Source organism: Columba livia, chromosome 3 (genome assembly GCF_036013475.1).
Source record: "Columba livia isolate bColLiv1 breed racing homer chromosome 3, bColLiv1.pat.W.v2, whole genome shotgun sequence".
In the NCBI taxonomy this organism is placed as follows: Eukaryota; Metazoa; Chordata; class Aves; order Columbiformes; family Columbidae; genus Columba; species Columba livia.
In genome coordinates, this window is record NC_088604.1 from 15,400,226 (window position 1) to 15,419,106 (window position 18,881).

An 18,881-nucleotide genomic window follows, 5' to 3' on the forward strand; every position below is an offset into this window, starting at 1 on the left:
TGCAGGTTTTTAATGTCTCCAGAGTAGGAGACTCCACAACCTCCCTGGGCAGCCTGTTCTAGTGAGAAGTTCCTTCTCAAATTTAAGTGGAACCTCTTGTGTTCCAGTTTGCACCCACTACTCCTTGTCCTATCACTGGTTGTCACCAAGAAGAGCCTGGCTCCATCCTCCTGACACTCACCCTTTATTTATTTGTAAACATTAATAAGGTCACCCCTCAGTCTCTTCTTCTCCAAGCTAAAGAAATCTAGCTCTCTCAGCCTTTCCTCACAAGGGAGATGCTCCACTCCCTTAATCATCTTCGTTGCCCTGTGCTGGACTCTCTACAGCAGTTCCCTGTCCTTCTTGAACTGAGGGGCCCAGAATTGGACCCAATATTCCAGATGTGGTCTCACCAGGGCAGAGTAGAGGGGAAGGAGGACCTCTCTCGATCTACTAACCACCCCTCTTCTAATACACCCCAGGATGCCATTGGCCTTCCTGGCCACAAGGGCACAGTGCTGGCTCATGGTCATCCTGCTGTCCACCAGGAACCCCAGGTCCCTTTTCCCTACACTGCTCTCTAATAGGTATCACAGTATCAAATCTGGAAGAGGAGGTAGATCCTGGGAACAGTGAGATGTGCCATAGGTCCAAGCAGTGGGCATGGCCATGCTGAGGGGAGAGGTGGGACTGTGTGCTACAGAGAAACTGCTCAGGAGAGCACAAGGGATGGGACGAGGACCCATGAGCAGGGACTGAGTGCTAGTGCAGAGGAGTAACACGAACAGGAAGAAGTTTGAGGGCTGACCAAGACTGACAGAAGATTTGGTGAGGCAAAAGGAGACTTGGGAAAGGAAAGAGTGAGAATGGGATAAGAAATTCTAAATGGTTCATATCTGGAGTTTCTGACATTTCTGTGGTGGTTAGTGAAGAGGTTGGCATGGGCCTGGGGCTGGACCAGAACAAGAACAGGCAGCCCAAGAGTTCAGTGGAAAAGCTGAAAAACTGAACACAGCCGTCCTCAGAGTTGCAGAGTAAGCCCCAAATCTTTCATCTCAGTCCTTTCCCTGACTACATGTCCCATGCCTTGCTAGTGTACCTGTGTGAGATCTTCAGCGTACCTGTTATGCTGGGGTCTGCCAGCTGTGGTACTGCTGATGAGCAGTGTGGTATCTGCATGGGACAGCACTAGGGAATTGCTGGGAGGGGGAGGAGCCTGTTTAATGTGAACATAATCTGATATTATTTAGTTCTCAAAACTGAGGAAAACATCACGAGGTTAGTGAGCTATACGGTCTTCCTTTTGTTGTAGCTCATGGTCTGTACCTTCACCCCTCCTAGGACATTTCTGCCCTGTCCTGAGTTATTTTCAGGACTCAAGAGCTTTGCAGGTGCCACAGAACCTGCAACGTAATTTCCAGGGTCCTGACACAGACCCTGCTGGATGAGGGGACCCAGCTCTCCAGTGGGTTTACCAGAGCAAGGGCAAAGCAGGAGGGCCAGAAAACATACGGTTGTAACAGGGAAATCCACAAAGGAACTGAAATCTGTATCTGGGCAATAGGAAAATCAGGTTGTAACTTTTACTTATTCATGAAAGGAAATAACAACCCTGGTTTAAATGATTTGCACAGCTCCTCATACAACCTTAGTGTCAGAGACAGGGATGAAATCCAGTTCTCCTGAGTGACATTCATCTACCTCAGCCACCAGACAACCCGCTTTCTCCCTGCTGTCCCCCGCCTCATTCATTTCACAGCATCCAACTTGCGTAACAAATGACTCAGGGGACTTAACAGACAACAGATGCCTTCACAGCACAATTCTGATTCATCCCCCTGGCAGAGTGGCAGAAATCATATGTGATTATTTTATTCAAGACTGCAACCTAAGAAACTGAATGAAAAGTCACAAACAACACTAATTCTGCTATTTTGTTAATTTTTAAATCTTTGCATCTGCAAACCTAGAAATGTTCTTCCAAGAGTTGTAAGCTGTTGCATGTGAGTTTTTAGTTTCATTTTATTTTCTGGTAACTAGCTTAGACTGCACCACATAGAATTTGCTTTGTAATCCCAGGGCAACAAGAGGACAGAGATTCACTGGATTTATCTTTTTGGATTTACTATAGCCAAAAATCTGAAACCACTAATTTACTGTAGTCTTAACAAAAAAAGTATCCAAAAGACTTAGATCATCTTCAGTTTGTACATTTCTAGGTACTTGCTTTCCTTGCACTGGCTCTGTAAATACAGTTGCACCTTTTTTCAATATGTGCTTTTACAGGAGTCCTAATATTGAGGACTTCGGAGATCTGCAGTCCAGCCCGGTGGCAAATGTGATGCACAACCCATGGAACAGTTCTGGTACTTCAAACATTCAAAACAGGGTAGGTTTATTATGCAAAGCATGCACAAACACACAGAGACACACACACTGGTTAAAATGCCCCAAATGAGTCACGTTTTCATTATGCATTACACTGGGCTGCAAACATTTGCCTTGGAAGATAATAATGCAACAGATTCCCAGCAGAAAATTTCTCTGCAAAGGAAGAAAAACAAAGTTCTCTGCAGAGTACATCACACCAAAACTGTCAGCTGTGGAATGGTTCATAGAACTGGCACATTCAGATCGGATGAGTGTTCAGCTTCATACACCCTTAATCCTCTTCTGTTCTCATGGGTTATTGTTTGACAGGGATTCTGCATTCTCATTATCTTTTCTTCCATATCACAATACACTCCAGAGAGATGCAGAGGGTCTGGATAGCAATAGAAAGTAACCTGAGCAGACATTTCCTTCCTGACTACAGAAATACTCACTGGATTTGATGAGCTACAAAGATTTTTCAAGTATCGGTGACACAGCTATGACTTCTAAGGAAAACCTTAAAATGTCTCCAGTTTAGAGACTGTCTCCACGTACTGCCACTGATTCTTCAAGTATTTTACTATAGAAAATTCTTCATAAAATAAATATGAATGATATTGAAATATTGTGCCCTATATATGGCCAGGCTTCTTAAACTGCTAGTTACCGAAGAACTGGAGACAGGGAAAGGACTATACTGACAAGATCAGGCTCAACTTTATCTAGTGGCTCCCACCCTGTGCCTGCTGAGACAGAGGCTGATTTGGATCCAAAGTTCCACCAACCAGTTCATGAAGAAAGCCAAGATTATAGCACGACAAGCAAGTGAGTCTTCTCAGACTGTATGATTTTGTCCACTCTTTGATTATGAAGAAGACAGAAGAGTTATTCCTACCATTATTCATCCTAATTTAACTGGCCAGGTTTATGCATTCCTACAGAGGGAAAAGGATTCATCTAGAAGACCATTCAAAGCAAAAAGCTAAGTTGCATACTCTGAGCTGAGATCCATATCACCCTTCATAGCAATGCTTGCAACTCACGTGCCTGATACAACGGTACAGACAGAAGCCTCAGAGCTTGGAGAAAGCTCATGAACTCTCCTGCATGAGTTTCCCTACCTGGAGAACCTGCCAGCTCTCCCCAAACAAGTAGTGTGCAAATTTGGCTCAGGTGTCAGCTCACAACCTGACCCCATCTGACAATACTAAGGATGGCTTATGAGCATCTGAATCAGGTTTCACCTCTGAATCATCTTCTGGAAAGCTTTTCTTACCACTGAGAAGAAAGAGAGGTTGAGAGGTTTCCCAAGTAGATCACATTTGAGTTTGTGACTACCTCCTTCCTTCCAGTCTTATTTACAAGTCAGGCATGTTTTTAGCATAGAAACCAAGCCAAATTCAGACCCAGATATCCTTGAGGTTGTTAAACAAAGTTATGAACTTCAACATCTCCTTAAGTATCAATTCAAGCAGGTTTTTTGGCTTATCATGCACTGTTTTATTACAGCAAACTATTATTATCCAGCGTATTATCCAACAAACTGCAATACTTGTTCATAGTTGTTTAGTTGTGTTGGAAATAAACACACCTTGCCACAAATATGATGCAGTTAAAAAGGGCCATCTTTTCACACATATTCTCCTCATTACAGAAAATAAAATAACAAGGAAATAACAAGTCAAGAGCAGAAAGGGATTAGGATACAATTTCTATCAAATCTTCAGCATGTCTTTCACCAACTCTTATATTTTCACTTTGTAGGCACATGGTGTATAGTACAAGCAGTGCAAATGTCATCAATCTACTGTTTACAGCCTTTCTGACCTGAATGGCTAATAAGTTTAATGCATTCATTTTTCAGTACAAATTAAGCCTGTCAGAATGACTCACACTTCTATATAAAGGAAGTTCTAAACATATTTAAGGGGAAATTTGGCTGTCAAAGTTAGTTAGTTTGTTGGAGTAAGAGGAATTCCACATTTCTTTGTAACCTTTTAGAGAACATGGTATTTGGCAGAAGCAGACCCGTGCAAAGTAGGCGTTTTCTTAAACTTGTTTGTGTATGAATGTGTGTGTGAAAGAGAGCAATTATAGACTCTGGAGAGCAATTCTGGAGAAGGTGAAGACATACTTCTTTGTCCTTTATTACTAGCAAGGGTTTTTCTGTAAGTTACATTAGTGAGATCTGAGGAAGGACTTGCATGCCCATTTTTTTCCCTAATTATGTAAGTTGATATACTGTAAGACATTACTCTCCCTACAAATCTTGCCTTGCTGGTGTCCCCAGTTATAACACCACTGCTTGTTGCAATTCAAGATCACCTTTCATCACTAGTTTCGGAAATGTCTTATATAAATATTGGTGCTCAGGATGATCTTTTCCTGAAAAAAAATTATCTAGCAAAGAAGAGATCTTGTAAGCTAAACATGGCTGAAAGCTAAACAATTTTACTTTATGGGGTTTTTTTTCAACCAAAGTGGGGGGAAATTCAGAGCAATGCACAAGTTCGTTATCAATTTATTTAGCTGACTACTTAAGAACCTAATATTCTAGTCAGGCACTGTTTCAGTAAAAATATCCTGAGCAACTTTTAATGAGTACCCTACTCTCGTTGGTGAAAGGAGATGTGCCAAAACCGCAGAGCAAGTTATTTGCTTCTCCTGCCATTGGTACACCCCATATCTCACAAAGACACACAGGGACAATTCCCATGTGTCTCTGAGCTCACTATTCTGCATTCAGTCCACCATTTCCCTGTCCAGATCTGGAGGTCCACACACTGGATGAATTGTTGCTTAAAAGGCACACCAGTAAATGCCAGTATGTCTGTCTCCAAAGCACAGGCACCCTGTGCAAGACCAAGATTCATAGCTTGAAATCCCATCCAAAAGTAAAAACATCATTTGAACCTTGAGTGCAGAAGACCTACAAAAGCCATGGGCCCTTAAGAGAAAGAAACAAGAGGGAGTCTAAGCCTGGAGCATGGTGGTGAAACACTTGGCTGGGAGGAGAAGGATACCAGTATGGGAAGGATGAATTATTACTGGAGGGGTAAAGGAAAAGGGACCAATATCCTTGCTGATTCAGAATGGCCAATGCTGCTCCATTCTGGAGAGGCTGACAAGGAGAGTCCCAAGTTCCTTCCCCCAAAGTCCACTCCTGGACCACAGCCCACATCCCTGACCTGAGGTAATAAAAAACAATCCTGAGAAATGCAGCAAGCCTGAGGTATCTGAGAAGAAGTCTGGTCTGCTTTTCAAAGGCAGGCTTCTCTCACCTTCAGGTTATATACATAATCTTCTTCAATTTACTACCCTTAGGAAACCTTCGCATGCACCTTAGCAAGTTGGGTCACACAGACAGTTAGAGCCTTTCCCTAGATGCCTGGAAAACTTAACCAGTGATGGCATAGTTCACACTGACAATGAGTCTTGTGGTTTGCATTCTTGGTCTTTAAACACTGATAAACCATGTGAGTCCTTTCTTAGGAGCCTGTGTCCTTTTGTGGATTTGTGCAGCCATTAATTCAACACATCCCAGAATGCAGCTGGAGCTGCAGAAAGATGCCACTCTTTGCCTTTTCCTTCTTAGCATCCCTTCCAAAGGGAAAAAAAAAAAAAAAAAAAAAAAAAAAAAAAAAGCTTAATCATGAGAAGATCATCTTTTAATCCAATAGAGGATTAAAGTAAGATGCATGCTAACGATGAGGCCAATTAACTAAGTTGCTAAGGATCAAAGAAAGTTTTAACATGCCACTTTCCACCTTATCTGTGGGCAGGTAATGCTGAATTCACCCATTACAGAATTCTTGTATTTTTAATCACACATTTGAACTCTTCACTTCCATTCAGCAGATGCTAAATTAGATAGTGGCCTGAGAACAACATCCTTTTACATGGATAATGTTTAGTTAAAATTGGGGTCTACTTTCAAGCCCACTTTTCTCTAAACTCTCCCTTTCTTCTGAGAGTGTTAATAAGCCAATACAGCATCAACAACATGTTGTGAGAGGTTGCCATTACCTAATCAAAAGAAGAATTGCCTTTCTGAAAGATTATATTTAATTCCTTTTTTGGGGAAGGGAAAGTAAGCTCAACATCAGCTGAACTGCTTCAGGTCAGTCCAGTCACCATGGCAACAAATTTTTCTGATATTACAAAGTATCACTTGGGAAGTGTAGTTAGTATAAGAGCATCGTGGATCATTTTCATATATTCACTTTAGACTTAGGGCTTAAAGGAACTTTGTCCTTTTCTTCTGAAAAAGAACGTGACACAATGCACAATATACAGATCATTAGTGCAAAAAATTGTGTGTATCAATGACACCATGCAGCCTTAGACAAATATAGGCCTTGAAAAGTTTGGCTGGAAGAAATCAGAAACCTTAATAACCTGATTGACAAGCATAGCTGTCCTAGTCCCTTTTTTTCTCCATTGACTGTAATATAATGGTTTTTGTCTGCTATTTAGCTATAATTAGGTGCACAGATGAAGACCATTTCTGAGCAGCAGAATATTACCTTGAATACTGACTGTGCTTGAACTGTTTCATTTCTTGTCACATTTGACTGAGCTGTGTTTAAAATACACTGGGTTTGCTTTTAACAGTAAGGATAAATACGTAATTTTACTACATTCAGGGATTTTCAATCCACAATATCATTCTTTTCTCTTTTTTCCTCACTGGAGGTAGACACGTAGCTTCTAAAAGTGCTTGAAAAGAGCAGCTTAATGATATGGTGTATTCTTAAGTCTTTTGGAGGATTTGCTCTGATGACATGAGAAGTACTGGATTCAGTGCAGGTTTTATGAATAAAATCTGATGTGTAGAAGGCAAAAGGTCGGACACACCTATCAACTGCAAAAAAAGTATTGAAAATTCTTCCTTTTCAGCTAAACAAGTCCAAAATTCATTATTGGACCAAACAGGCCAGTTACCTCAACCTCACCAATCCAGTCTAAGCATCACACATCAGGATAAAGAAATGTACCACAAATACGTAAATATGTATCTCACACTTTTTTATACAGGGGAGTAAAGAAAGCTTTTCACTGGCTACCATGTTGTGAGGAAGGGTGAGCCAAATTCTGATTTCACTTTCATCCATGTAAGCCCTGAGCTGCCAAGTGAAACTCCTGAGGATTTACAAGCTGGTAAAATGAGCTCAGGATCCGGCCCAGTACATTGCATGAGGTAATGCTCACCCATAGAGCTGGCTGGAGAGTTTCCTTATGGACCAGGGAAGAACCGCTTAGTTTGTGCAGGAATCACCAAGCGAAGCTCCATGGCCTCTGCTCTGCATGAGGTCAGACTAGATAATCAGAGAGCTCCCTTTTGGCCTTGAAATCTATGAATCTATTAAATGAAAACAAATGTTACAATTAATCAAACTGCCTTTCCTCAGCTCTAGCCTACAGGGTTAGTCATAAAAAATTGGCCTCTCAAGACATGGTTCTTTATGGCTTTTTTGGCTGTTGTTTGGTACAATATTGCCATGAATTAAAGGCACAAAAGGTGTCAATCTTTTGGCTTCATTTTTGCATCAGATACCTGCTGTAACTGAAATCATTAAATCCTTTCTCAGTTCTGGCTTAGCTGAAGCTTGAACCAAGTTAGACCTTCGGCAGGTCTGAATAAATAATTTCAGGGACTGGATGCGGTTAATTGTTGTTGGACGGGTAACACAGAGCTGTAGCGGAGACGTGTGTCTGTCAGCTGCAGCCTACAGCCGTAGGATGCTGAATAATAACAAAGGGCATACGTCACACATGTGGGCAGAGTTTAACCTCCTAAAATGGAAACCCTCTTGCATCATTCTTGTCTAGAGGATTGAATTATTATAATTGTGTAAGTGTAAACAGGATACATGTCATATATTTTTACCTGGATCCTGGACTCATTATATATTTGGCACAGTCATAAGCCATGTCCAATGTGTGCTGCAAAACCTGAGACCCACTTGTGGGAGCACAAAGCACACAAAAATAGAGATGCTTCTATCACACAGTAAAACTGGACATCTTAACAATCCTCCCCAATGATTAAACTATCCTGAAAACAACTATTCTCAGTCATATTAGTTGCTCAGTGTAATAGCTGAACTTCCTTCTGTCAATAAAAAAGTAGGAATTGTCAAACCTATTTATCTGAGATGTTGAGCAATTTGCCAACAGTTGAAACCAAACAAAATGTACAAGCTGGGAAACATGCACGCTTTGGTTACAAATGTGATCTTCATTATCACAGAAAGCCCTGGAAAATAGGATTTATGAAGCTGAAGTTTTGCTGTGTGTAATGTAGGCTGTTTATCACTCTTGATACAATGATCTGAATAAAGATCTTTGCACTGGGGATAATCTTTTCAAATAAATTTTCAGAGCTTATTTTCCAGATAAGATATAAAGTGAAAATAGTTTCTTCCTCCTTTTTTCCCTTCATATTTATAAATCCACCAGCTTGTACTATTTTGAATCACCATAATGGAGTAAAAGATTAGAAACTTTCAGTTATTCTGAAAAAAAAAAAATAGAAAACAACAGTCATAACGTTGTTTGGATATGAAAAAATATGTATTACTTCATGTTTAAAAGTATCGCAGTTAACTTCTGCTGTCATTCTTCGGGCTTAGGCATCTGAGTTAACAAATATGCTGGTAGAACATGACCTGACAATTCACAGGGGTGAGTTTGAAGTGGCAATGTCTTCAGTGATTATCAAAACTAGGAATGACTGATGCAGGCTTTCCCATCAGAGTATATAAAGTATATATAGCCATATAATATGAATATCATCTAGATGAACATATCATTATATGAATTATTCAGAGAATGTTACCATTTGTATTGAAGTGACTTAATGTATTGCATCCTATGATCTGTGACAAAAGCCAGAGTTTACCCACGTGGAGACTTCTTGCAATTTTTTTAGGTGTCATAGGATGTCTGAGAGATCTGCATTGGGCTGGCAGAGATGACCTGCTGCTTCTGAAGAGACAGCTGGCAGCCAGTCAGGAGACTCTAGAGCATGGTACTAGGCATCGAAATTTACTCAGCTGAATTGAGTCTGAGGCATCCAATTTTGCACTGTATTAGCAGAGATCTACTCAATACAGTCACCAGGGTCTAGAGGGTGATTCAACTTGTCCGATTGTAGACAGGTAGTGGCTGAGGAGCCAAATCACTTGCTGGGTTTCGGTGACTGCATTAACTAGATCTCCACTGACTATAACAGGAGCCTAGATACCTACTTTATGTGTCGATGGGTGTACCTGGGCATGGGGAGTCTTAGTCTCAAATGGATTCCCAACCACAGGGCTCAGTACAGCTCCCCAAAACATTTAGTGTCATTTCAGGTACCCAGGGCATCACTCATGACATCCAACTGCTTTTGAAGAAAAACAAAGGTCTACTGTATGTCCTGTGTTACACCTACCATTGTTATTGGGATGTTTGACACACTTTGGCATACCAGCTAGCACTAAGAAGATAAATTCAGGCAATTAACCTAAGTCCATGTCTTGCCTTCTCTCCATAATGCCTTCAACAACTGCCGATGCATTCCAGATTGAGAAGAATATTTCCCTTAATAAGGACTAAGTATGCTTAAGGCAACATTATATGCAGAATTGGGGAATTAATTAACCAACTGCTCGTCCAGTCTGGGTGTGGGAAAAACCCAACTCACTAGAGCCTTTCGTCAATGGCAATCACCATCCTTCACCATTATCCGTCACCACACTCATTTAGTGGTATTTTAAATCTTTGCTGTCTATGACTGCATTGACAAAATAGATTGTCAGGGGTAACCAACCTCAGACTGTGCAGAAGAGGGTCAGGTTAATAACTGGGAGGGGGAGCTCCAAAATTGTCAAGGACAATCAGAATTAATGCTTGAGACGAAATAAAATCAGGCAGATGAAAACCAAGAAGCTGGGACTTCCCTGAGGGATGACGAAAACACTTTAGAATAATGGCCCAATTATTTAATTCTGAATTTCAGTGAAAATCCTATAAAAGTACTTAAAACACCCCCATTAGCACTAAATGAGCTCATCTTGATTAATGTTATTAAAACAATTGCCAAAGGGTTTAGCAATGATTAAGTCTTTTATCTCAGATGATAAATTCCAAACATTCTAGCTACATTAGGGTAAAGCATAAAAATAAAAAGTTTATTTTCATTTAATTTTTCTAATCTATTATCTTCCTTCTTCATCCCTCAGTCAAACGTAGCAACATGTGTACATTTCCACCCTGATCTTAGAAAGTGTTGCACAGGAAAATTATGCAATAATTTTCCCACTGTTTCAGTTGGGTACTTAGGTGCTTCAACCTGCTCTTCCCACTAAGTTTGGGCACTATTCAAGGCACCAAATTAGAAGATTAATCTTTCTAATGACTCTTAACAGTTAATGGTGTGCGATGTGTTCAGTCAGATAGTCTGACCTGCTGCCTGACTGCACCTCTCTCTTTGTACTGATCTACCTTAGAATCCTTCATCAAATGCCTACATTTAAGTGGATGAATCCCAGTCTTCAAACCCTGCATGTGAATGCAATTAGAGTAAGAATCCAAGCCCAGCTGAAAACTCTGTTGATTTCAATGCTGAATTTGCTTAGATTTATGGTACTAGTAATTGAGAAGCATGTTTGGTAGTTTTCACATCCATCCCACAGTACCCTGGCCTTTCCCTCCCAGGAGCCTCAGAAAAACAAAACTGAAAGGAGGTATGGGGTTTTCCTGTGACACACACATGAAGAAGCCAGGACATGGGAGTCCTGCACCACCCAGGAGCAGGCCATTTCACATGTGGAGGAGATTCTTCCTCGCCCACCTCTGTCCACACTGGGAGAGCAGAGAGAGAAGCTGAGGACACAGCCATGGTGTTGCCTTCCTCTGCCAAAGCCGGTTATGGGCCATGGCAGAGAGGGCCATGACAGAAAAGGCTGTGCTATCTTCCCTGGGTAGCTCTGCTTACTCTCTGGATCATGAAAGCCAAGGAAACTCCAGCTGCCTGTGGGAGCTGACATCTCACTCTCAAATAGCTCCAAGTTTTCAGCATCTTGATTTGCAGAGGACAAAATATGCAGGAGGTTTTTATTTGCATGGGTCAAACCTCAGAGAGCACAGCAAATCACCTTATTTGAAGAACTTCAGTTCTAATTATATTTCCTCATATATACACATGCACGTGCTAAATTCCTTCCTCCCCTCTGTCCCAATGATGACTGCATGTTGGTGTCACTCTACTGATGCTGGGTTACAGTTTTGCTGTTCTTCAGGTTCAAGTGATGTGGTGTGCATGTCAGAATACCTTGAGAAGATCCTTACTTACTTTTTTCGAGTTCCTTTGACACGTCAGCAGGCATTTTCCTTCAGTCAGGGCCGAGAACAAACAGTGACTCATGAGTTCTCAGGCTGTGTTGCACTGAGCATGATGGGAGGCTTCTTTTCACCATCTTCTCTGAGACTCTACAGGCTCTTCTGGCTGTATCAGGGTACACTGAGGTTCACTCTTGGACAGATATAAAAGGGATGCTGTTGGATGATCTCTAGTCTTTATTACTGACTGTATAAATATCGATGTGAAAGGCCTTGGAAACAGTTGCGGACAGCACCATTGACCTTCTTATTGCTCTTTGTATACGTGGCATCTTCTCCCAAGAGGTACTGGGAGCATGGTGCCTGTGTGGCAAGATCTAAAGATCTTCTGTCCTCAGGTAGACACAACACAGAGAGCTATAGGCATCATGTGAAAAGCAGACACAGTGGACTTATAGCCACCAGCTACAAATCCAGTATCTTGCATGAGCATCTACAGCCTCTGGTAAAGACTGCATGGCCTCAGCTGGGCCGTTCTAGCTGGTTATGGCATGTCTACATGGATCTCTGTCACACCTCTGCAATGCACGCAGACCTAGCTTCACACCACACAGTGCCTCCAGCTCTTCACCCACAACCCTGTAGACATCAGTTTTCCATGTGTTTTTCACAAGTGGCACACAGGGCACCCATGTGGTTGGATACAGTAATACACAGGATGAGGGTCCTCCTGGCAACTCCCTTTAGTGACACCCAGAAATACTGGAGTAGAAAGAAAAATGTGTCTTCATTTCTGTGAGTTCTCTTGGCAAACCTGCTTCCACATATTGTTATCAAGCTGTTAGTGATGTGGACAAAGAGCTCACTTGATCTGAAGTGACTTTTGTTCAAAGAAGATTTTTGATGTTATTTGTGTGCCTGTATATGGAGCAGCTCTTGGTCTGTACAAAGGGAAGTGACAAAGAAACTTGAGCCTGCAAATGCAGACCTGGGAAATAATAATACCAAGGGGCTCCATTAAATCCAAATAAAACCAAACAAGTTTTAATTACTTTCCCTGACTAGAGTACTTTTTATTAAAAGTTACCTGTAAGTTGTGCAAAACCTCTGGTTTTCCATTCCATGACTTTTCTTCAAAGGTTGAATAAGACACGATGAATTCTCTGCAAATGTATAAAGCATGAAATGTCCTGAAATTTCACAGATCCTTTGCTTTTATCCCACATTTTGCAACATGTAGCCATTATTGCATAGCAGTTTGCAATTTGCTCGTCTTCACCAAAGCTTTTGCAAAATGTCCTTATTTGCTGCTGCTGAAAAACCTTCTTGAAGTTTCAGTAGTTTCTCCCTACACATCAGTGAGCTGGCAGCAACATGTGCTTCCCTGCAGCTTTCTGGAAAATATCTCCTACTCTAGTTCACACACTTTGACTCCTAAGGACTCATTTGGCCTCTGAATTTATTTCTCTTTGGCCTTATTTAGTCTCCTACTGAAGTCCAGACACTGTTCTCTTTCTCACCCAGAATTTAATCTCCATCTTCTGTTCTCACTAGTTTCCCATCCAGTTTCTCCAGACCAAGGTTGTTTTTTCTTCTTGCTAAAATGAAGATTCCAAGTCCTACAAGTGAACCCTGTATAGCCCACAGGAATCCATCCAGCCACATCCATACTAGCAAGTTAAGCAGAACCAGGACTCAAGGACAGATCCCCATCATTCAAACCAGGAGTCGTTACAGCAGTACCAGGACCATTTCTGACCGGGACCAACCAGCATTCTCCAAGCAGTTCCTGGGCACAGCTAGAGAGGTCACACAGAGCAAGGACTGGACTAGAACAGGGACTATTCACTAGCCAAGTTAGATGAGGCCACCCTCTTTTGAAGGCAAAGAGAGCTTAACAGTATAGACATTACCAGATGCTTCAGAGACAGAGAATGAGACCCCAACAGATGTTCTCTCAGAGTCACAGCAGTCTCTTCTCAAAGCCTCTGCCCTGATGCATTTGTGCAAACGAAAGCAGGATAACTGGGGGCTGTTAACCTTCCCTAACCATTGAACGTGTGTCTCCATCCTTCAGAAGGATGCGTGCCCACATGAGCCTGTGAACAGGCCCATGAACACTGTTCGCAAATGCGGGTGTTCGTCTTTTGATTTCATCCTGGCATGGGTTTTGCTGAGCTCTCGTCCCGATTCAGACATTCCCCACACTGACAAAATGCCATTCAGTGTGGCTGTCTGGATTATGCCAAATGACTACCAGTATTCAGGTGCTGGTAAATTCTCATCGAGAAATAATGCTGAATTTGGCTGTAGGTGTTTTTCCCCAATTAAAACTAGTAGGTCTGTTCTTTCTGTATGGAGGGGAGTGCGAAAAAATAAAAGAGCCCCATTCAATTGCACAAGCTTCATGAGCAATTAGTAACTCAGAGGGGAAAGAAATCATGAACCAAATCATAGGAAATGGCAATGGAGCTGCAAAGGTGACATCATAGTTTATTGGAATTATTTAAACATCTTAGACATATGTGCAAAGCTCAATGGAGTACTCCAGTGCTACATGCCAGTGAAAATCAGCTTTTCATTCAGGATCAAGAAAAATATCATTGTGACTTCATGTTGGAGTGCTTTACTCATCTTTTTATACACAACATCTAAATAAAGCCTCTGTCACAATTAGCTGCACTGAAACAACCTTGGGTATCACATGATGATGCATATGCTTTAGCTGATGTGCATCCGGAGAGAAAGCTAACCAGAACCACAGGATATTTCAGACCTCAGGGGGAGGGAAGTGAGCAACTCTGCTGTGGAAAGTAGCTGGAAGTTATCCAGCTTCCCCAGGCCAGTCAGTCATGAATATCCTGCTTTGGCCACAGAGGGGTTGTGGAGGAAGCAGGCTCACAACAATTGGGAAAGATTTGTAACCACAGGAGTCAAATGAATGAAGCCAAGAGGCCGCCAAGTGATGCAATCCATGGAACGAAAGAAAAAAAAAAAAAAAGGGGAGAGAAAAAAAAACCTCCTCAGCTCCTACACAGGAGCATTCATCATTCACTGTGACCTTCCAGGAATGTGCTGACAGACACAAAGCGTTTTGTGTGACATTGTGCCAGAGAACTGGAGTGGCTGCTGCTGGCAGGCTCGTTCCCTGACAGCAGGGCACCATCTCCTGGAGGCTGCAGAGGCTGTTCCTCCACTCCGGGGCCAGCGCGGGGTGGGCTGGAGGGGAAGAATGATGCACCATCTTTTTGAAAGCAATTTAGCATCTAAAACAAAATAAGGCAGTGTTCAGACCTCATATTAAAACCAGCCACTGCCTCAATTACTCACCGGTGCGTGGGTACCTGAGAGGGTGATGGGAGGGAGCAGGGTGATGCTGTGCAGGGATGGGATAGAGATGGGGGACACCTCTCAGAAATGTCATATCTGCAGAGGTGGCTCATCAGCACAACACAGACAGACAGACAGAGAAAGAAAAAAGAGTGTATTACAAAGATACATCTGTGTGTTTGTTGGCCCAAAGAAGGATCGATTCAATGCACAGTGTTTGCTGTCTTTGCTGCTGCTGTGGTACTCATGGTGCTGGCAGCAGTAAACTGGTATCTCCTTAAGCCACCACAACTTGATATCAATTCTTCCCAGAAAATTTCAGAGCGAAATAGACTTTAATTTTAGGTTTATTTTATGGGAAAAAAAAAAAAATATGCAGCTTATAGACTAGATACAGGCATATCTGATGACTTACAGCACAATTTATGAGACAAATTAGTGGTATTAGGACACCATTTCACATTGATATGTCCATTAGGTTGTTCAGGCTGTTTTGGCTATGCCACACTTCATTTTTTCTTCCAGAGCTCAGTGTCCCCACCACTGCCGCGTTGCCTGGAAACAACCTCAGTCCCCACAAGCCTGCAGACATATTTGGCTCCCTGCTCAGGGTCACCTGTTGGGACTGAGGGAATCCTGGTGCTGTGACATCCCACAGGGCTGCAGGCTGATGCAGCAAAGGGAGGAAGAGCACCCAGCCCAATCACCAGCTTGGCAGCAGATGCTTCACCAGCTTTTCACATGGATGGAAAAGGCTGCTGAAGGCACAAGGGAAGGGACAGGTAGGGCAACTGAAATTTCCCAAATTTTTACTGTAGGAAACCCCTTCAAGTGACCCCACCATGGGGTCATAAAGACACAAGCAGTGCTGCACACAGTATTGACAGGTACAGGCACTTGTGTAAAACCAATAGCCAAGTAAATATGAAAACATCTGTGAGTCTCAGTCTACACCAGGCTACCAGAGCAGTGTCCGCTAGGAAGAGAAAGATTCAGAAATGCTACCAAATCACTCTGCCAGTAAAAGTGGTGCCAGAGGGGACACTTTTGGGGTGGAAAGGCATTTTCCCTTCAGCTGTGCCTCTGCTGTGGACTTTGCTGCCCTGGGCGCTGCCTGTGGGGCTGTAGCAGCACAGTGCTCTACAGACACCTCGCGGCCAGGGCACATTCTGATTCCTTATGAGGAGAAAATGTGGCCTTGGAGGTTTAGAGGTTGTATCAAGCCATGCTTAGTGCAGATGACAGTGTCTCATTCTTCAAAAACACCTCCAGGCTCCTAATAATTTCCTAGTAAGTGTGGTAAACTTTATTCTCCAGTGATGAGCCAGGCAACAGATTGCTGGTTTGGTTATGCCTCCAATGGTGTCTCTCAGACTTTCTTTGTAGAGTCCATTGCCCTCTCTTTTCTTCCAGTCCAGACACCAACTCAGTACAAATTGCCTGAGTACAGTTAGAGTGGATTTTATCCTCTCCTGTGCAATACTGTTGTCCAAACTCTTAGTCTCATTTAAAAAAAAAATATGTATGCTTCATTTTACACCTGAATATGTCTTGCTATTTTGCTCTTATGAAAAGACAAGTCACACAGTTTAGCTGAAGAACAATGCCATAGGTACCACGAACACCTGGTCTAGGCACCTGGGTATGTCTGGGAGAACAAGCTGCTCGCTATCAGCTAAAGGGTGGCTGGGCAGCCAGAACGCTTCCCCTTCCAGCACATCACATCGTGAGAAGGGAGAGGGAGAAGGAGTAATACAGGGGTATGTGCCATTAGGCTGCCCTCGGCTCCGTGGTGTTTGCCTTGCTGAGTACTTTGGGGCTGCCAGGCTGGCAATTCAGATGACGCAGGACAGCAGAAAAGAGGCTGTCATGCTGCCCTCACTGCACAATGAGTCTGGCAGAGAGGAGGAGTGAAGCCTGCCCAACAGAAGGGATGGATGTGGGTAGCAAGGTACTGGAGACCTTGGTCATGGCTGGGGTTGCAGATTGGGGCATTCCCCATGTGTCTTGCTGGATTTCAATAATGCAGACTGGAATAGGCTCATCTGAACAAGAAGAGATAAACAGTTACAATAAAAGGTACAAGGGGCTGCTGGCTCCACTGTGTCCTTCACAGAGACAGTGAGTCACCTGGCCAAAACCAGGGAGAGGACATGGTCGGTGACACATGACAGACTGGAAAGGTAAGGAGCTGGTACAAAAATGAGCGTAGGATCATGGTCCAGGTTCAGAGAAGTAGAACATGGGGAAACAGAGGAAATAATAGACTCCACAACCCTTTAATAAAAGAAGAGTAGAAGATACTAAAGATAAACCTACTCTTCTGTCCTTGCCTGGAGCTAAATTTTCAGGTGATGAAATGATCAGTCAGAGATAAAGAATTCGCAGCACCTCTCTGTAGGACTGTCACTATAAAACTGGGTGCCTAGTGATGTCCAGTGTGCTTTAGACAGGCAGTTGGGTTTCTCACTTCAAAACCAAACATGCTGCTTCGTTTCTCACAGTTCAGCTGCAACTCTTCATCTCCCACTGCTGCCACTGGCTGCGGTCACAAGGCTGTTCCCATGGCCCTCGCCAGCTCGCTTCTTGGCATCCACCTCTGGGAACAGCCATCCCTGTGCCCCATGTATCTGGGAGCATGTGATCCTGGGCAAGCGCCTTGTACCCTGCATGCTGCGGGTCAGACTTGCTGTGAACCATTCCCAGGGACTCCCTCAGTAATTGCCCAATGGTATCTTACAGTGTTTATTGGAAAATGGGGAGACAATCAAAGCAAACCTGTAGGGAAGCATAAAATGATCAGATCTAATCTAAGCTGTGGGTAACAGCCCAGTTAGACAGAGTAAATGCTTCCAGTTACAATTCATTTAAGAGACTAACTTCCTCCTATTCTGTGTCTCATGCAATAGCCAATTTTTATGAGATAATCAGCCAGAGCTCTCCAGTTATCTAAGGAAAGACTTCACCTCCCACTGAGCAACGAAATACTAAGCCCACCTGGTGTCAAATGGCATAATATAACTGGTGGTAGTTTGCACCAGTGGATATCAGAGAAAGATCTGACTCGGTATCTGCAAAGGCAACGTTAGTGAAATGTGATATCTGTCCACTACACAACTGTGGGTTGTGGCAGCACAGCACCAGAAAGTCTTTGAAATAAAGGGTATTGTCGGCATGCGTGAGACTTCCAACCCCAGGTATCCTAAGTCTTTTGTGCTTGCTACATCCTGTGAATCATTCCTCCCTGGATAGAAACAACAGAGTTGTGTCTACCACTGCAAAACAGAGGCTGAATTCCTGTGAACACTTCACTGATTTATGCTGAGGATCTAGAAAACTGACACAATGTTCTTTAATAGCAAGGTTACAGATATGATTTATCAGAAAATCAGGGCTGTAGTATGAAAATGAACACAAGGTTTTGTTTATCATAAAATCAGAGCCTATTGCCTTCAATAATTGCCAATTTCATTTTTCCTAATTCCACACATGTTGGGACATGGAAAATTGGGTAAGGGGAGGCTTTTAAGGAGGAAATTGCATTTTAAAGTTTTTAATATATTTCCATAACTTCAAAGCTTTTCAAGAGTTACTGATGAATTAGAGGATCTCAGTCCTGAGAGATGAATTTAAACAACCATAAAAGGACTTAAATTTCAGACGATGGGTGCTCAGCCATTCTGAAATTCAGGCATTATTACAATGTTTCCAGTTAGGCACCCAAAGTCATTAGTCACTTCTGAAAACCTTGGCATAGAGTAAAAGAGAAAATCTCCAACTGAGCTAACATCCTTCATGTACAGTCTTGTAAAACAAAAACCAGAAAAACATGTCCTGAAGCCCATGAGTGAGTCAATCTCATTCATTGT